At 42.8% G+C, this 21267-nt stretch overlaps 1 long non-coding RNA gene across 2 annotated transcripts; it reads left to right on the top strand.

Moving 5' to 3' along the window:
• Window positions 1-2072: 2072 nt before the first annotated feature.
• On the top strand, window positions 2073-20545 carry LOC124967355 (uncharacterized). 2 transcript variants are annotated; one of them, XR_007105517.1, is made up of 4 exons: window positions 2073-2127; window positions 2568-2660; window positions 2769-2821; window positions 19904-20545. It is a non-coding gene; the product is annotated as an uncharacterized LOC124967355 (long non-coding RNA). The 2 variants fall into 2 exon arrangements; XR_007105518.1 differs by lacking the exon at window positions 19904-20545 and adding an exon at window positions 13199-13553.
• Window positions 20546-21267: the final 722 nt, after the last annotated feature.

Raw genomic sequence — 21267 nt, 5'->3', positions numbered from 1 at the left:
TTCCTAGTAGCCTCTGGGATATGTTAAATCTAAACCTTCCATGTAAATGTCCAATATAGTCTGATACATAGTTGGTATCCAAGAAAAAGAAAAAAAAAAGTCAATATTCTTTTTTTTCCCCAATTTACTTCTCAAATAAAGTTCAGACTACTAACATTTAGGGCTTTCTACAAAAGTCCTACAGGGTAGGTATTTTTTTTTAAATAAATAGATGATGAGATAGAACTAGTGAGGGAAAGAAACTTTACAAAGAACATACAATTGTTGTGCTTATGGCAGTAAGGTGAAGCGAACTGCGATTCCAAGATGGTACCTGGGAGGGTGGAGGATGGCAGCACCATCCACAGATGGTAGAGAAGAATTCAGGATAGATGCACTGAACCAGAATGTTGGTTGTACACACGTGTGGCAATTGGTGGCAGCAAAGGTGGAATTTGAGAAAGAAGCTGAGGCTAGATGCATGGTTTGCAAGTCGGCATCCAGGGCCAGGTAAGCATGAACCTATTTTCCATTTCTTATAATCCACTGGACTTTAGGACCTGGGCTCCTTCCTTTCTTGTTCCCTTCTTAGAGCCTGGGCAATCTGTAGCAATCTCAGGGATCCTGGCTCAGCTCCAGCTCACTAAAAGTACTAAGAATTCAGTAGACCATAGAGATTCAGCTCAGTCTCTAGATACTGGGGCTTCTTGGGAGTCTCAAACCTCACCAGACTCTTGAAATTTCAGCTATGATCTCCGTTCATAGGGCAGGGGATCTCTAAGCTAATCTGGTCTCTTCCTGGCTCTCAGGACTGGGAAAACTTGGCCTTTGGTCAAGCAAATGAGGCAGATTTCTGTAATTCTTCCCAGTGTAGCCTGACCACCTGATGGTAGCTAAGTGGATAGTGGGACGACATGCCCTTCTCTCTGTGACTGGCCTATAGAATATAGTCCATCCCAGCAGAGCCTAAGGAATGGGTTTGAGGTCAGAGGAATCCATTTGAGAAACAGCCATTCTCTCTAGTCTCATCTCGAACAGCTGTTCCAGCCACAGACTCCTGAAGCACAAAAACTAGCCAGGGATGGAAAGCCCTGCTTCTTTGCTCTTTTTCTGAACCCTTACATACTCTGAAGAACATCTTTTAATCCTAGACTGCATTAAAAAATTTCTGGGTACAGATTGTTCCAATTAAATTCTTAAATGTCAAAAGTTTCTTAAAATAAAACTCCTTAAAATAAACGAAATCAGCCATTCTGGATCATGGCCAACATAAATCAAAGTACCTAACCAGATGGGGAGTCTGTAAACTAAAGGTAAGAACAGTTGTTCACAGCACAGGGCCTGATGGGAAAAGCAAAAGGCTTTGCACAGGCCATTTTTCCTTTTCAAATTGTTTTTCAAAACACAGGCTAACAGCCCAATAAACAAATGAGTCATACTTCCTGCAGCACCTGTTCACAAACAGAAACCCCAAGACATGCCTGCGAGTCTTTGAAAAAAGAAGCCATAGTCCAGTTAGCAAAGCAACCGACTTTATTCACAGTGGGGAAGAAACCAGGAGCTCCCTGTGCAACCTGGAGAGAAGGCTGGGAGAGACGTCACTCACTGAAGTCTCCAGCCAGCCAGGATGAGGGCATCAGCAAGATGCAACCTGCCCTGATCCAGCGAGCATGGTTCTACTGGCTGTGCCACTGAGACCCGGTGGGGTCCTTGACAATGAGAAGATGCAGCTGTGTTCGAAATGAATTGTTTCTGTGCGAGCGCTGGCCACCCCATGAACATACACCCTGCATGGAACTGAATGATTGTCTCAGCCCCCAGAGCAAACCTAATTCTGCTGGGAAAGAAAATGCTTTCTAATAAACCGAAAGGAAAGTGACACCATCACGTCTCTTGCCACCCAACTGGGTGGGGACCCTGTGGGCTGTCAGCACCAATATGGGAGAAATGGGGCGGAAAATGGCCCAGGCCAAGGTCAGACAGAGACAAGAATAGAGGCAAGTCTCCAAGCCCTGGCTGTGAGCTGTCAGCACTGCGAGGCACTGGGCAAGGTCAGGATGGAGTCAACAACTGGAGGTGCCAAGTCAGAGCAGGGGCACTCCATGGACAATCCAGGAGCTGGGCTGGCTGGGCTGGGGAAGAGGCCAGGTAGGGAGCAGGGAGCTAGCTCCCACCTTTCTTCCCCTGGCTCACCATTACTCACCCTTTGGGCCTGGACATTGTTTTGTCATGGAAGCCTCTATTATACACTCTGCTACTACCCTGCAATTCACCTACATAATCCTTAATAACTGAAGATATTTGGTTGATGATTGATTTTGCAATTCCCCCTACTAGGACATAAATGCTCTGAGCTGGGTCCTGTGTCTGTCTCCTTGTATGATTCTGTGTGTGTCTTTTTTTATGGCTGCATCTGTATCTCTAGGACCCAGCACAGAGTGTGACCCATTGTCAGTCTTCAACTTACCCTATTGCAAGGAGAGAAATATGAATAAAGGTCATAAAAGTGGAAGAAGGAGAGGGAGAGGGAGGGAGGCTACGATGGAAAAACCAGAGGGAGGTGTACCAGAGTCTTCCTCTTATTCCAGATCCCCTTCTGAGGACCTCAGGGCAGGCTTATGAATGCAGGTGGGCTTGACTGATCCTGAAGGCACCAGCAACTGACCCACATGGTGCACACGGTGAGGGCATATGGTTACTGAGCCTGAAACATGAATCCCTCCTGGAAAAACAGTTGCATTTTCTTTCTTACTGTTTTATCTCCTGATGGGGTATTTTTCTTTCTCCAGTATTTGAGATGAAAACAAGCTGGAACCTGAAAGTACACTTCTCAAGGATGACGGTATGTTGAAAGAATGCAGTTAAAATGCTCATTAGGAATCATCCGCTGTTGTAAAGAAGGGGATAGGAGAACAGATTCTCTTAATCCTTGGATTTACTCAACAGGATTTTACCAAAACAGGATGAATCTCTGGGGGGGTGGGGGTGGGAAGACAAGCATTTACAACAGCACAGCAAACAAAATCTAATGAGAGACATCTGAAAGGGAGAGGCCAAGGAGTAGCTTTGAGAAGCCTGCACTTTACAGGCCGAGACTTCTGCCAATAGCATTGAGAACCATTGAATTATTAATGTGGGTTATTGAATCTGTGAGAGATGGGCATCCAGAAGTGAAAAGTTGGGACTATTGCTGAGGAGGGCAGTGGGGGAGGGGTCCTCAAACCATAATGTCCTCATGATTGACTTGGGTTGAGCAGGCCTGAGGTGGGGCTGCAAATTCTACTTTTTGACAGTCTCCTGGGTGATGCCCATGTGGGTGAGTTTTGGGCCACATGTGGGGTGGCAAGGTTGTAGACCACCACAAGGGGGTGAGATGCTGTGAGGGAAAGCATGGGTGAAGACAAGTAAGCTCCTGGTCTGGAGGGACCACCTCCAGGAGTTTTGTCTTTCCCTACAGGCCCTGGTACACAATAAACTCTCACATATTTCTGTTTTGCTTGGAGTCATTGGGTTGTAAGGAATAAAGGGGTCACTCAACATAATTTAAGTGATGAGATTTGTGGTGAAAAAACTGCAAAACAGTGAGAGTGATGGAAACTTCCAGAAAACAGAATCTGTGGACTAGTGAGGTCTCTCTAAAGTACTGGAACTACATGTCATCCTGAATCCAAGGGCAGCTCAAGAGACCTCAGGGGAGGAATTTGCCTGTCATTCTTCACCCACCCGCTATTGTTTGAAGGGCTTTCTTCTGTCTCCTAGTTTTTATTACCTTATGCTCCTCATGACTTCTGCCTGCTCACCGCCTCATTGAGCACGCCCTCTGACTCAGAGCCTCTGTTTCTTGTTGGTGTTACTCCACTAAACCCAGGACCCTCTCTAGTTCCTAATTCAGGCTCTCAAGAGCAGGCAGAGCACATCACCCAGCAGCCTCCTGGGCCATGCCAGTCCTTGGACCAGCAGGGCAGGATGGGCAGCTGGGTATAAGCCAACTGCCATGCGAGCAGGTGCAGCCTTCCAGGAAGGGCCTATTAAGGACATAGTGGGTGTGGTCTTTGCCTCCTCCAGGAAATCAGGGCTGGCTAAGATCCAGGTCCTTGGAGAGTTACTTGATCTTGCTTGTTCTCTGAGGCAAAAAAATATCTTTCTTTAGAAAACTTTCGGGAAACTTCCTATTTGGAATTTCTGGTCTAATCCACAGAAGTGGGGGAGGGGTCATTTTATAGTTTTAAAGGAGATGGTGGTTTTCCCAAGTCTTCTACTGGGGTTCAGAATGCTAATCACAGCTAAACCCAGGATCCTTCCCTGGACCTCCTGGGGGCAAGGAGTAGCTCAGGGTCAGTCTGTCCCTGTTTCTCCTGAGGGTTCAAGGGTGCATGCAACATATACATAGGTGCACATTTATTCATTCCTTCTCTTAGTATTTATGGAGAACCTGATATGCCAGGCATAATTCTTGGACCTGGGAATACAGCAGTGAACCAAAAAGACAAACATCTAGGTCTTTAGAGAGATGATGTTCAAGTGCAGGGAAGCAATTAATAAATACAATAAATACATGAACTATACCCCATGTTAGATGGTAGTAAATTCTTTGGAGAAGAAAAACAGCAGGATAAGGGGTAGGAAATATGGGTGAGAGAAAGGAGATGGCAGAAATTTCTAACAGCATGGGGAGGGCAAGGATCTTTGAGAAACTGACATCTAAGCCAAGCTCCGATGGAGGGGAGGGGAATTCTGAGAATTTTGTAATATGCCTCAGGATGAGACGCTAGAGGCACCTTGGAGTCTTGCAAAACCAGCGCTGAGAACTCTGGGGATAAACAATGGAGGAGTAAGAGCATGACAAGTCAGGGATATTCCATGACTGTGCCCCAAGAATAGCCCAACACAAATATTGTAGGAGCAGTGGCAACGAGAGGATCTGAGAAAGAGGAGCACTGAAGTCATGTGACAAATCACACACTGAAGTCATGTGACAAATCACAGCAAAGACGAGGTTCATTTCAGTGTGTCTCGCTTTCAACTTTTCTACAGCTTTGAGAAACTTCAAAACAATGGTGAAAAAAGTTGCCATGATAATGTCGGAGATCGGCCTATTTGGGGGGTAATGTGATGTCTGCAACTTTCTTTTCAATAGTTGATAAAAATACAGAGAGATAAAGCAAATATGGCAAAATATTACCAACTGAGGAATAGAGGTAAAGGATTTATAAGGTATCAGTCTTTCCGTTGTATTATGGATTTTTAAATTTTCAAAATAAAAAGTTGGATTTTGTTCTTTGGTATCTACTCAAAAGAAATGAAAATATATGACCACACACAGGTTTGTATGTGGCTGTTTATAGCAATGTCATTCCCAATAGCCCAAACTGGAATTAAGCCAAATGTACCTCAATTGTTCATGGATAAACAAAATGTGGCATAGCCATACAATGGCATGCAACTCAGCAATAAGGACCAACCACTGATATTTGCTGTAGCCTCGATCAACCTCAAAAACATGCAATGTGAAAGATGCTAGAAGCAAAAGATTACATATCATATGATTTCATTTGCATTAAAGCTCTTGAAAGGAAAAATCTATAGAGACAGAATGCAGATCAGTGACTGCCTGGGGCTGGGGTGGAAGTGGGGATTGCAAATGAGCATGAGGGAACTTTCTGGGGTAATGGGAATGTCCTAAAACTAAATTATGGTGCTGAATGCACACTCTACAAGTAATTTATGAAAAATCATTATATTGGCCACTTAATGAGGGATGAATTTTATTGTATGCAAGTGAGACTTCAATAAAGCTGTAAAAAAAAAGTTAAGAAAAAAGATGAAGGTTTACTTCTCCACCTAAGAATCTGCTGGTGTGACCATTCGTTCATCAAATGCTTTTCTGAGCCTTTACTATGTGCTAGACACCAGGCGCTAAACCCTGGGGGTAGAATGTTACATCAGGCCTGAAGTTTGGTATAATTTATGAGCTTTGGGGTGTGTTTTCCATGAGAGGTAGTGAGGTGTGGGCTGGATAACCTGCAGTTCCTTTTCCATCTGGTTTGTTTAGGTTCTGCTAAAAGCAACCTGGGACCAGAATTTGTATGGAGTTGTTTATTTGGCAATGAGTTGAATGGTGGCCCCCAGAAGATATGTTTGTATCCTAGCCTCTGCTACCTGTGAAAGTTACATTATTTGGGGGGGGGGGGTCTTTTCATTTGTAATTAAGTTAAAGATCTTGAGATGAGATATTCCTGAATCAAACCATGTGGGCCCTGCATTCATATCAAGTTTCCTTAGAAGAGACAGATGAGAAGACACACAGGAGGAGGCCGTCATGTAAAAATGGAGGCAGAGATTAGAGGGAGGCAGTCACAAGCCAGGGAACACCTGGAGCCACCAGAAACTGGAAGAGTAAGGTGGGATAGTTCCCTGGAGACTTCGGAGTGAGCACAGCTCTGTCAACACCTCGATTGTGGACTCCTGGTCTCTAAAACTGAGGGGAAAACGAATTTCTATTGTCTTAAGTCACCAGGTTTGTAGTTGTTCCTTATGGCAACCCTAGGAAAGGAAAGTAGCAGGTGACCCCAGAGGCACAGCAAGGGAGGGGGAAGGGAGATGCAGAGGGAGGCAAACCAGTAAAACAAGGTAAAGGAGTAGTTTCTACCCTGAGGACCTTCTGAGAGACTGTGAGGTAGGGGTGAGAAATATGGGGACCATTAGCTCATCCTTGCTGGTTGAGGGTCACTCCTGGGCCACCACAGCCAGGACTCCTGATCTGCAGAGCAGCTGCCAGGGTGTTGTCTGTACAGCTCTGGGGTGGGCTTGGGGACTTCTGACGGGATGGAGCCCTCTGGATCTGCTCCCGGCCCTTTGGCTTCATATCGATTAGCTGATAGCCCTATGCACACAGGTGTGGGAAGAAAAATGAAGGTAGAGACTAGCCCACTTTGACATCTAGACCAGTGGACTCTGGTTAGACTGTGCGAGGCTTGATCAACTTGTGCATAAGTACCTGGCAAGAACAACACAGTGATACTGACCCTCTTTTTTTTTTTTTTTTTAAGGATCATATTGGTTGGAATATGAGTTTTTTCAGGGATCCTTTGAGAATATATTTACTTACTCTGTTTATTGATATTAGTGGAGGGTTCTTAGGTTTCCATTATATGTGTCTTACATGTAAGCTCTACCCCGTTGCATCCAGCCAACCATCTTCTTGTGGTTTGTACTAGAAATGCTGCTAGATGCTGTGTGGAGATGGAATCTCCTCTGGCTCCAGATCTCGGGGCACCTAGCGCAGGAAATAAAACAGCTGGGCATGGCTATATACATATATATCCCACCCCTTCCTGATCTCTCCCAGCATCCTGATCTCCCTCACAGTCATTGCCAAGCGGGGCCCCCTCAGCTTTCGTCTTTACTAGTCTGTTTTTTGTTGCTCCTGGCCGGCAATCTTCTTTTCTGGTCTCTTTTCTTCTCGTCTCTCTGGGTAGAAGCCGGCAGTGCTTTTTGGCACGGCTGGGTGGGGAGCTCTCAGAGACTGTCTATGTCATTTTGCAGAGCTCTTGACATCAGACTTGGCATTTCAGATCCAGCTTCAAACATGGGTTAACTGGTGCCTTCATTCCTCCCACCCCTCAGTGGGGGTTCCAGGGTATGATTTAACACAGAATAAATGTGTATGTCCAGAATGAAATTTAAAATGTTATCTGCTCATTTTCAAACTCAGCTTCTCTTTTTCAGACTGGAGAAAGTGCTGGAAATGGCCTATTTTTGCTGGTGGGTTCCTATCAGTCCTCCTGGGTATGATCCTGGCTGCAGTCTCCCTCTTTTCTTAGCTGTTTACTTCTCTTATGAGTTGGAACCAGGAGGAAAAAGCATTCAGAGGACTCAGGTCATTTAGTTTGTAGCCATCTTTGGCTTGAATCCCTTTGACACCCTCTGACAAGCAGAAATAGCATCTTCTGTCTGTACTAATGGCATTATCTTAGCTGGAAGAAGGGATTTATTCCAGTGCTCTAATAATAGCTTACATCTACTGAATGCTTTCCACATGCCAGTGTCTTTGTGCTAAGTGCTTGGAATTCTTTATCTCCATTTTAATCTTTACAAAAACTTCATGAAGTCACTTTTATCATCCCCGTTTTACAGATGAGGAAACTGAGACTTGGGAAGTCTACACACCTGGTGGAGGCCACACAGATGTGGAGCTGGGAGTCAAGCCTAGGTCTGATTCTGAACACAACCTTCAGGGCATGTGGCCTTAGATCAGAGGAACCCTCAGGGCATGTGGCCTTAGATCAGAGGGACCCTCATCTTTTGCTCTTTTCAAGAGAGTGAAACAGGGAGGTTGAAAAGGAAACCACTTCTGAAAGTGTCCTTAGAGAACCGCACAGTTAGAAGCCAGGTCTAGCCAAGTCAGGGTAAATAAAGCAAGGGATGCTGGCTAATCACAGAGTAGGCTTTTTCATTTAGAAAAACAGGATCGCCTTTTTGTTTGGGGGGGTGGTGCTGGGGATTGAACTCAGGGGCTCTTGACCACTGAGTCACATCCCCAGCCCTACTTTGTATTTTATTTAGAGACAGGGTCTCACTGAATTGCTTAGCACCTCACTTTTGCTGAGGCTGGCTTTGAACTCGAGATCCTCCTGCTTCAGCCTCCTGAGCCACTGGGATTACAGGTGTGCACCACCACGCCCAGCAGGATTGCCTTTAAAAGGAGATTTACTGCAAGTGACATTAGAAGGAGAGTGTGAACACTTTGAACCATGGAGACGGAGGGGGACTGAGACCTGAGCATGTTAAAGCATGTGGAGCCACAGCAATGTTTCCTGGCACACAGCACAGCTCTAATCATTCAAGCTTGGTGTTCTTTGGGGTGTGGGGAGAGCAGGACAGAGTACTGACAACCGAGCATCGAAGGCTTCACTAGGGGCTGAGGATGGATGATATGGGGTCACATGTTCCTTCAAGTATCAGTGAATAAGTGGCACCCTGACCCCTGGCCTAGTCAGATGGTGGGTGTGGCCTGGCACGATGTCGCTGGCCCAGCCTGTTCCTGCTGAAGTATGACCTGGCTTCCTGTCTCTCCTGGCCTGGCCATCTGGCCTTTATCACACAGGAATAGAAGAGTAAAATACATAAGGAAGATGGATAACATTTAAGTGACTCTGAAAGTTTCGTGGCAACATGGACCTGTTTCAAAAATTATTTTTAGCTGCAGACATTTGGTCCCGGTGGGAAATAAAACTTAAAAGGACAGTTATAATTAGGTCACATTTGGAGAAACTTATTACATTTTGTTGGGGTGTCCCAGGAGTAGTGGATCTTAAATGATTTTAGTATTTAGATTCAATCGTGGTGCAGAATTCCATTTTTCTATGCAATCATGGGAAGCAAACAAGAGAAATTATTATTGCAGTGTTAGATAAAAGTAAAGACTGGAATACATCTAATTTAGGACAGAAGAAAGAGAAGTGTCATTCAGTTGTCTCCTCCCTCCTCTCCTTTTTTTTCTCCTAAAGTAACATCCAGCGAGGGTACCTGGAGACACCCTACATTCCCCATGACATGTCTCTTTACTTCTGCTCAGGATGACTGTTTGTTCAAAGACAATCTTTTTATTGCCCAAGTACAATTTAGTGAAGCAATTTAGTGGAGGAAAGGCTGGTGTCTTGTTGGGAACAAAATAAACTTTAATGGTGGCCTCAATATTGTTTCTATGATCTCTGTACAGGTTTCAGAGCTGAGGGCCAACAAGGGACTAGTTATAGGGCCCTTGGGAGTGTGGCTGGCATGAAAAGGGAAGAAAGGTTGGAGGTGGGGTGAGGAGAAGACAGTGGCCAAAACAAGGGGTCACACTGCTCTTCTGTGAAAAGTGTCCCTGGAGAACTTTATAGGACTGGAGACCAGCAGAGGCGCCAGCCCTTTGCCCTGGGTTCTATAAGCACTTGAACAAATGGTGAACTCTGGCCAACTGCCTTTTCCCCAGGCCATCCCAGATACTAAAAGGAAGATTTGAAACAAGGACACTAAAATTTATCTGTATGTTAGCAAATTAAAATGGGCCAGCAATGTTCTCTTCCTCTGGAAAATACATAATGCATTCTTAAAACTAAGCACCTGACCACAGAAATGATTTTACCAGATATCCCCTAATCTTTTCAGTTTATAACATCAGTGTTCTTTAGCATTCATCTGGAATTAAATCATAATTTGCCTTGGATAAGTGAATTCGTGGTCATTACCAGTTAAATAAGATAGAAGACTTGTACAGAGAGATCAAAGCTCTATGATCAAAGCTATATGTCCCCCAAATCCATTTGCATTTGATGCATGAGGGATGTTGCTTAGGGACAGATGGCCATAATGGGTTGTGTCCCTGACTGTAGAGAAAATGGTGATGAGTCAACCTTGGTAATCAGCAATGTGAGGGCTAGTGGCAACCATTCATGATGCAGTAGCCATGGCAACGGACAGCTCACCCTGAGCGTCCACTCCCTGTATCAGGTCAATGTCTCTAGTGTTTCCTACCTCGGTTAACTGTCTACCTACCCTACCACTCAGAAGTCAAAAAGTGTGTTTTGCTGTTGTGGAATCTATCTTGAGGAGATCAGTGGAAGTAATATCACTCAGGGAAGTCAGGGATCAGTGTGTCATCTATAGCTAGTGAGGTCGTCCTGTCTTCTAGGTCCACCTCACTGACCCAGGTTCTAGTCTACCCCAGCCCACTGTTCTCTATGTCATTCGGAAGGCAGGCCTTCCCTCTTATTGTGCTTCTGTCTGGAAGGCCTTCCTATGTACCTGGTAGACTAATCTGATGAATGATAGAAGCATTACGATTTCCAGAGCACACATCACCAACACCTTAACCTGGAGGTTACCCACTCCAACACTTACAGGACCCAGGCAAGTAATATAAGAGAGCATAGGTCAATTGGGGACTAGGAGAAGTGAAGAAAACATACTCTTTCATGATATGGGTACATGGTCCTGTGTTGTCAGACATATCCCCTGCCACCACCCCCCCTTTTTTTAAGAGAATTTAAGAATCTGGATTTGAATGTTATCTAATATTTAAACATTGGGTAATTAATTCAAATAATAACTCTCATAGATCAAATGAACAAATTAAAACACAAAACACACACACACACACACACAAACACACACACACAGAAAACCTCAGCACTGACTGGGGAGGAATCGGTCTGTGTGGTGGAATGTCCTCTTGGTACACAAAACTGAGGCCAGTGGTTACTTTGGGAACAGGAGTGGGAGTGAGTGGGGACTTTTGCATTTTTCTCAGTATACTTTCCTATTGTTTGAATCTTTGGCAATGAGAACACATTCATGTATTACTTTTACAATTATTTTTGAAAATCAACAATCTGAAAACTCCAAGAGAGAATGGATTTAGGAATTGGAAGACATTTAAGAATGGTTGGAGGTCGACAAATTGATTGCATGCAGAAGAGAAAGAAACTTGGAAAAAGTCAAGAAAGAATTTGAAGAAAGTAGAAAAAGATCAAAAGGATAATCAAGTTATGAAATTTAAGCAGGATCCTATAAAAATCAGACAAGAAAGAGCTCTTAGAAATTAAAAGTACAATATTAGATATAATAACATTCAAAAGAAGGGTGAAGTCAAAATTGGTGGGGTGGTATATACCTGTAATCCCAAATACTTGGGAGGCTGAAGCAGGAAAATTCAAGACCAGCTTGGCTATACAGAGAACCTGTCTTAAAAAACACAACAAAGAAAAACAAAACAAACAAAATAAAAAAGAAGTTGGTGAAATCTCACAGAAAGTTCTTACTATGAGTGAAGTTAAGAATCTCTTACATATATGAGTCACTTATTTTTCTTTTTCTCTAGACTCTGATTATGTCCTTTCCCCACATTTCTACTAGCTTTTGACTTTTTCCTTGTTGATTTCTAAGAGCTCTTTACATTTTAGGAAAAATGATTGTTCATGCTACAATTTTGGGGGGCAGGGGGAGTTTCTTTTGTCCTTACTATTCTGCTAAGTTTTCGATCCTATGTAGTAATATTTATAAATATTTTATTTTATAGATTCTGGGACTATAATTAGATTCTCCCCACTCAAAAATTATAAATAGGATATAATCCCTTTATTTTTCATGTTTTCTTCTAGCAACTTTAAGATTTTCTTTTCTACCTTTAAATCTTTGATCAATTTAGAATATACCCTCATATATAGGCCCAACTCCATCTTTCCAGATGGCTACAAACATACTCCAACTTTATTTTTTTTATTTGACATATGTATTACCATTATTTAAAAAAAAAAAAAAAAAAATTAGCAGCAGAGAAGCTGCCCTGATAACCTGATGTGGAGAGAGAAGGATGTGGAAGGGTCACATCCTTTTCTCCAGCCTCTGTGTCCCCTCACTCCTATGGTACTGTGCCCTGTGGAGGTTTTGTCAGGTGGGGATACTGGACTACAAAAAATAAAACAAAAAAAATGACCCCGAGTCATCGAAGCCCCTGAGGGGCCTGGTTGGGGGATCCGGCCATGCTCAGACACCGGAAGAGTGAGCTGGATACCAGACCCTGGGAGGGAGGCAGCAGGAGCAGCTCCGGGAAGTCATGGTGGAATTCCCTGCCACGGGGTGACTCAGCGTGAACTAACTTCCTGTGTGTCTGTGTTTAGGCTTCCAATCCCTGGGAGAGAGCATCTATTGGCTGGGCTTGGTCACTTGCCTCTTCCCTGTCAGTAACGGTCCTGGTCCTTGGATTAGCAGACTACCAGAGCCCTGTGGGCGGGTGGGGGGCAGTTTATCCAAGGAAGAAATGCTGGGCAACAAAGCCAAACAAAGCCTGGTAGCAGCTGCCCACAACATTTGTAAAAAATAGTAACAATAAAAATAGCAACTATTTGCTGACTGTTTTCCTAGAGACCAGGGACTGTGTTAAGTATTTTATCTCAGTTACCTTTTTCTTCTTTTTTTTTATTTTCTTATGTGTTCTAATTAGTTGTACAGGACAGTAGAATGCACTTTGATACATCATACATGGATAGAGTATAATTTCATTCTTCTGGTTGTACATGATGTAGAATCCCACGGGTCTTATAGCTATATATGTACATAGGGTAGTGATGTCCGATTTAGTCTACTACCCTTCCTACGTCCATCCCCCTCCCCTCCCTCATTCCCCTCTACCTAAAGTGCCGGCCTGTGAAATAGATATTGTTCTTCCCTTTGACAGGTGAGGAAACTAAGGCTAAAGAGAGAATAAGGGGCTTCTCGAAGACACAACTTGTTAATGACATAACCAGGGCACAAACCTGAACATGTCTGCCCCAACCCAGCCTTCTGCCTTGTAACCATGAGGTGACATTGCCCTCTGAGGAAGAGACTGAGCTCTGAATGCTGTGCCTCTGACCTCCACAGACTTCAAACAGTGGCACAGGCTTATTCTCCACCTAGGAGGCTCCTTCCTGTCCCCATCAGTCATCTGGGTGATCGCTGCTGTTCTCATGGGAGGCCCTGGAGGTTCCCAGCAAGAAGCTTCTCATTCATTCTTGCATCACTGCCATCTTCTGCAAAAGTCCTCTGGGCCAGCTGAGCACAGTAGGTCATCATCTCTTGCCACACGCATAGACTCTCCTTGGACCCTGCAGCCAATGTCTGGGAAGTCTGTGCACCTTCTACTCTCTTTCCTTGGGTTGGGGCACCTCCCCATTGCATGCACTGTGTGGGATACTGAGTGATGGCCTTTGTCCCACGGTCTTATTCCCCATAGTCTAAGTCAATAACTATCCCTCAAATAGGATTCATACAGGCAAACACACTGCCCTCCTTTCACCTGTCCTGGAGTCTTTTCAGCTGTGCCTGGATGACCGAATTAGAACTGGGTGCTGCGTAACTTATCCTTACCCTGGAACCTACCCCTCATGACATCCCAGTCAGCACCGGTAAGGGTTTCCTGCAGGACTACAAGTCCAGCAGTGTGCTGGCTCCTGTAGGCCACATGCAATCTGCAAAGTCTTCCAATTTCCTCCCTTTCACGTTGCAGAGATCTTCAAATTCTGCCAGTCCCTGGCACTTTGGGGGATGTCAGCTGCCTCGTTGTGAGGATATTCAACAGGACCACGAGGTACACAGGTGGAGCACAACCTGACAGCCATGTGAGCGAGCCATTTTGGAAACAGGTTCTCTAGATGACCATAGCCCTTGTTGATGTTTTAGCTGTAACCTCCTGAGAGTCCCCAAACCAGAACTGCCAGCAAAGGCGGTCCTGATCCCTGACCCACAGACATTGTGTGGATAATAAACATTTAGCTTTGTTTAATCCACTGTGTTTTGGGATACTTTGTGACAAGGAGATAGAGAACTAACATAATTTCAAATTTACCCAATGCATTTAAAATATGACTTGCTTTGTTAAAATTTGGTGTACTCTCAACTTTATAGGAAAGTGCAACGATGAATTTAATTACAAGTGCAGATATGTAAATAGGGAAAAGAGGTCTGGAGACATAAAAAGTGAAAAGTTCTCATAGTCCCCAACCTGGCCTTCATCTTGAGACTTGGGAATGTCCTTTGGAGGCAGTGAGTCCCTGGGAACGGCCTGTGTCAGCCATGATGGAGACACAAAGGCTGGAGCCCAGCTCAGTGGCACATGCTCAGTGAAAGCACTTGTCCGCTGGTTCAGTTGCCCATTGTTGGCTTATTAACGGTGCCTGCACATAATGAAGTGCAGGACTGGGGCCGGCTCCGCAGCTCCCAATCTGGATACAACAAAGGCTGCAGCTGTTGTTCTTGTCTTCACTTAACTTCAGAGTGACCTTAAATTATATCCCCAAGTGATGACACAGCCAGAATAGTATACCATTGGGGATGTTAATTAACCCCCCACAGGATACACAAGATAGAAAATAACCACTTAGAGAGCGGCACAGGCTCCCGCACCCTCTTCAGATTCACGTAGCCACCATTGCTCTGTAACACGTTTCTATTTACTGCTGTGAATGGTGCCAGATGAGAGGCTCAGGGGCCTTCCAGTGCCTGCCCTTTTGCCACTGAGAATCACCAGTTAAGGCCTGATGACCTGATCTTACAGAGGTATTTGGTCCATAGAACCCTTTCCTGCTCCTGGTGTCGCTACTTGCCTGGCTCACAGAGGTGCGGATAAGGCCATTCTGAGTGGCCTTTGGGCTATTTGAGAAACTTGATCCTCATGAGAATGGTTGGGTTGACTTTTAGCAGAATGATTGCAAGTTCTCCTTTGGCTCAAATTCTCTGAAAGTCCATCAGATAATGGGAGGAAAAGTAGGCAAGGCTTTCTATCAGCCTTGTTAACAGGTGGAAGCAAAAATTCATAAAAAGGGGTGTTTATGAGTATTGTGAAGAGGAAGTCGAAGTTTCCTGGAGATTTTGCTTGCTAGTGATAATAATAAGAACAATTATAATAGTAGGTGATGTTTATTGAGCATTTGCTCTCTGCCAATGGTATGCTAAGCATTTGACATCTATTTTCCTCTACAAGTAAAGTATTGCTTTTATCCCACTGAAACAGTGAGGTGGCTGAGATTCAGGATGGGAAGTTATTCTAGGTTACATGGTTGAAATACATTCTGCCTCCAGGTCTGCCCACCAAAGAACCCAGGTCTCTATCTAGATGTGATCACTGTCATGAACATTGGTGGTTTTGGAATGTCTACCTGTTCCCAAGATTGGTGAATGTGTTCCATCTCAAGACCATATATCCAGATAATGCCTGCTGTCAAAAAGACAGAAAAGCCAAAGGGTGGGTCTAGCCTGAGCCACCCCTCCATACTGCATCAGGTGTTCATGAGGATGATCCTGTGCTATAAAAAGATAAATCATTTCCTTCTCTTTGACAAGAAGAGAGGTGGATAGTATATTGTATAATTACAATTTTGGAGAAAAGTTGGTTCTTGAAAATGTCTATTAATCTGCCATATGCAGAATACAATTCCCAGTGATGTTCATGCAACAACAAAATCACCTAATGTGGCATTTCTCATATTGCAACCCCACTGTTAAGGGATATGTGACTGTGTTATGTATCATTCTTATATTACACAGATAAGAAAACCAAAGTTCAGCAAGTTTAAGCAACTTGCTCAACATTAGAGAAAGAATAAGTAGTTGAGGCACAGATTTGCAGACCGATCTTTTCATCAAATCCATGACTTTTTCAGATAATCTCTTGGCTTTTGGTTATGAGAGACAAGGAAGACATCGTGGTCAGGTAAGGTTCATATGTAGAGAAGGAATTGAGAACAACTTCTGTGAATATAACATTATAAAGTGACAATGATTTAAGCAAAAACATGTATTTGATCTCTTCATGCAGAATGAAAGCTTTAAAATAGTCATCATGAAAAACCATAACGTCTTCCAAACATTTCCAATGTTTGCAATTCCTCTTTGAAAACTGTATTTACAAAATTTCTCATCCAGGGAAGTTTGCTCTACCCTTTATGTCTTAATGGAACTAAGAAATATCTAGTACCATGGTAGGCAAATCAACTCAAGGTTGAACTGATTTTGATGTCACTGAAACAAGGGACTTTCAACTGGCAACTGGGATAAAGTGTCAATATACTTTCCTCCACTCCTGGTTTCCTTTGGTTGCAGTGGTTTGACCAAATAATGGTGTTCCCAGCTCTAACACACACTTGGCAGTCAGATTTACTTTCAAATGATTTTAGTTGTTTCAAAAAAAGAAAAAAAAATTCACTCATGGAGGAGTATTTGAGGCCATGGAGAATTTTCTGAAAAATTTGTAACAGGCCCTAGGGACAATTTGTGAATGTTGAGCCATGGCAGCATGGTTGGAAGAAAAGTGTACCACTTGGCTGTGTAAGCTCTGATTTATTTATTCAAATAACAAATAAGGTCAATCTTACTATTTTCAGTTACCCAGCATATCACACTAACCCCTCCTGGCACTTTGCACTTTGTTTCCTTGTGCTTCGCTGGCTGCCCTGGGTTTCTCAGTTGACATGGAATTTGGAAGTCTATCAATGAGACTGGATTTCACTTGGTAAAACAGTAACTGCAGAGGATAGGACTTCATGATAACCTAGTGCCTTGATTCTCCCGTGAAGACCAAGACTCCTTCAATATTCATGAGTTCTGTGTGGGATCTAGGAACATTGGTGTGGGGCTTGAATGAGAGAACCAGGGGATGAAATGAGCAATATTGTTAAGGGTCTCAGGTTTTACTCCAATTATCTCGCTGTAGAATGAATAATGGAAAGAGAAGAGGTGAGAGTAGTCAAGGGGACAGATGCTGTGATGAGGGTTTGTGGCATCTCCTTTTTGTCTGCCCTCTGGTGTTCCCATGATGAGGCTTTAATTTTCTCTGGGTGGTGTCTGGTGTTGGTACATTCCCTAATGTTAATAGAGCAATCATTGATTCTGCCATACTTATCCATGGAAGTTTGCTGTCCTCTGCACTTCTGCAATGGAGTTAAGAAACATCTAGTACAATGGTAGGCAATCAGCTCAAGTTGGTCTGAACTTGATGTCACTGAAACAAGGACTGTTCAACTGGCAACTGGGATAAAGTGTCAACATCATTATCAAACAACATTTATTGATATACCAATAAGTAAGTACCATTGTACTGCCTGTGAGGCATTAAGAAATCATACTCTCTAATGTACTATGTCTGAGTATCTAAATCAGACCTATTCAGACTTTAGTGCAAATGATAATTACAGGAAGAACTTATTAAAACAGCACCTAAGTCAGACTTATCCCTTGAAATTCAGGTTCCTGATGAACATGAACATCTTCATATTTGAGGACTTCAATGTTGATATGGATTCATACTTAAGACTGAAAGCCAGTGTCTTTGTGGAATATGGAGAGTGCACTAGAATGTTGAAAGGAAATTATAATTTTAAAAAAATTGCTATATCTTTATTTGCATTATATATTCTTCTTCAACACAACAGAGTGGGTTCACCTAGAGAAGAACTAATATTTTTGGGGGCAGTCTAAATGCATTTAGCACATTGCATTCCATATCATTCAAAATCCAATCAGAAAAAACTGAAATTATGCTAGGTATTTCAACCGAGGGTATTTAATACAGTGTATGGATTTCACAAGTATTGAAACATCCAAAAGGGAAAAGTGAAATTCATAAATACAGGAAGCAATCTTAGGGCTGGAGGGACAGAAGTAAAGAGGCATAACAAGAACCTAGGAATGCAGAGGAAGGGCCATCTTAGGAGCTGAGCTGCTGCAAGGTCATCATGTATCTGGTACTGGGGCTGCCAGTGGGGTCCTGTGTGGCTGGAGATAGAACAGTGGCTTGACCCTGAGGCTAAAAATATTAAATGATGCTAGAATTGTAGTTGTACAAAGCAAGGTGCAAGCATGGATGGAGTCCTTTCCGCTCTCCTGCCTTCTAGTCTTCCAACTGTACCTGCCAATTGCAGATCAGAATTGAAAATTGGTTTGCCAGGGAATTTGTAATTTTTAGCCTCCAAAGCCCCAGTATCACCAATTGCAGTACAGAAGGATACACATGGTACTGAGAGAGAGTAGATAAAGGCAAGCACACATTAGTCAATTCAATTCATACTCTGCAACCCTGTGAAGAGTAAGGCAAAGAACCAAAGTTCAACCACAAAATCTAATACCAGAATCTTTGCTGTTCCTATTGTAGTAATTTTTAAATGCTCTAACTCAGTTTATGCTTATACTTTACTCTTGACTATTTTCTCTGAACTTTTATTTAGTACTGGGTATGTACCAGGTCCTAAGTTAAATGCTTAGGTTATGTTTATCCTACTTAATTTTGAAAATTGTGCAGGTAATATTGATGCAAAGTTGCTCAATAAACAAGTGAAAAAAACCCTATGTAATAAAGCCTGTTTCTTGAATTGGGAAGTTGTGTGTGTGTGTGTGTGTGTGTGTTAGGAAATATCAATTAAGACCATTCTGGTGAAAAATACCATGATTAAAGAATATTGTCCTAAATCATTCAACATATTCTACTGATAAAATTCAATTAATTTCAGAGTATAATTGTTAAATATATATTTGTGTTCAGCACTAGAGATCCAGGAGATGCCAGAAAAATACACAATAAGGGCCCTGTTCTTAAGAAGTCTACTGTTTAGGTCTGAACAACAGCATGATGCATCATGAAAACATAAATGTTGGGGACACTGTGGGAAATCTTTGTAGGCTGTAGTTGTCAGGGAAGGTTCAGGGGAAGACATGTGACATGAGGGGACATGAAGGCAGTACAGGTGTAAAGAAGTGGATAGAACTTTCCCTGTTGGGGAAGAATGTGAGTAAAGGCTCAGAGGTGGGGCACAAACCCACCATTTTGAATGACAATGAAGGGAATATTGGTGAGAGAAGCAATGCCAAGTTGGCTAGTGGGGCTGAGTCACAGCTGAGTTTCCCAACGTCCATTCTCTCCATTGTTTTTTAAGTCATAGAAGTTTAAGTTGGGCACGTGGCCAGCCTCCTTTGCAGCTAGGTTTGATGGTGCAACTAGATTCTGGTTAATGGAATATCAGCAGAAGTGTTATGTGAAATTCCCAGGTTCGTGTTTTTTTTTTGTGTGTGTGATTTAAGTTCAAATATTTACAATAATCAAAGGAAGTATCAAATTGTTTTCTCAAACTGATACCATGAATACAGAGCTGAAATCTCTCTTTGGCTCCTCTATATGCAAAGTTGAATCAGTCTTCACTGAAGACAATATATTGTTAGTTCCATTTGCAGAAGGAAACAGCCATACAAGGTCCTAAAGAACACATGCTCCTAACCCTACCCTATATACCTGGAAGTCCTTGAATTCCAGTCCCTGCATGGGTAGGCTGTACACATGGGTGTAGAGCAAACCTACTGGTTCGTGTTTTAAAAGGAAATGGATTTATCCTCCACTCTTTCCCTTCTTTTCCTGCAGGCCAGAGGTGGACATGGTGTTGAATCTTCCTGGATTATATGGATAAGGATGACATTCTAGGGTGAGCAGAGAATGTGGAAGAATCTAGATTCCCAACACTGACAAACTGCCCTACTAGCCCTGGACTACCAGACAGAGACAGAAGCAAGAGGAAGACTCCATGTGGGAGGCACAGGGGACTTATTTGCTCTCAGGCACCCAGAGCACTGAATTGAAGATTCTGGCATTTGTCCATCTGAAGTGGAAATAGTTCCTCCAAATGTAACTTTACCTTATCCGCACATTTGCATGACTGCTACAGGGAATGTCATTTGGGAAGACCTTTTAGAGAATGGGTACAGCAGTGGGTAGAGCAATTTTTCTCCATATGTCAGGTAGGGACACTCAAGACTTTGGCCAAACATGTTCAGAAGAAATCAGGGGCTTGCTGCAAATCCAGAAAGCTGCTGTGAGATCTTACAGTTGGTGTGGGGGAGGTATTAAAAAACACTAATATTTCTGGAATTGAATGCATGAAAGATACCATAACTTAGAACAAGTTGCTTTTGAAATTAAATACATCTCTTGCAGATGGCCTGACCTGGCTTTTTGGTTGCCTCTTTTCAAAATAGTCCTCATTAAAGGATGAGTCATTGCATTGGCTCCAAATTTGCAGTCTCTTTCTTTTCCCTGGGCAATAAGCAAAGCTCTCAGAACCAGACTTGTGGAGAAGAGATGACTTTTGGGCTCTGGATTGTTTCAATGTTAAAGGCATAAGTAGCATTTTTAAAAAAAAATTGAGATGAAATTCACATAACATAAAATTAATCATTTAAAGTGAACAATTCAGTGGCATTTAGTACATTCACAATGTTATGCAACTACCACCTCTATCTAGTCCTAAAATATTGCCATTACCCCAAAAGGAAATCCTGTGTCCATTAAGCTGTTGATTCTTATTCCGCTCTCCCTGTGGCTCTTGGCAACCACCAATCTGCTTTTCATCTCTATGGATTTACTCTTTTGGGTATTTCATATAAATGAAATCATACAATATATGAGTTTACATATGGCTTTTTAAAAAATTATTTATTTTTATTTTTACAGACTTCATTTTGACTAAACATAATGTTCTTGAGGTTTATCCAAGCTGTACCATGTATCAGCACCTCATTCCTTTTTATGGCTGAATATTATTCCACTTATGGACCTACCACAGTTCATTTATTCATTATGTGTTGATGGATATTTGGGCTGTGTCCACTTTTTGACTATCACAAGTAGTTATTATGAATATGCAGTATAAGTATTTTGAGTGCAAAATGTCATTTTTAATGATTTTAAAGCTTGGGACTCAGGGAGGAGAAAATGAGAAGCATCTAGAA

Source organism: Sciurus carolinensis, chromosome 1 (assembly GCF_902686445.1).
Source record: "Sciurus carolinensis chromosome 1, mSciCar1.2, whole genome shotgun sequence".
Classification (NCBI taxonomy): domain Eukaryota; kingdom Metazoa; phylum Chordata; class Mammalia; order Rodentia; family Sciuridae; genus Sciurus; species Sciurus carolinensis.
This window is presented reverse-complemented; position numbering and strand designations above follow the sequence as displayed.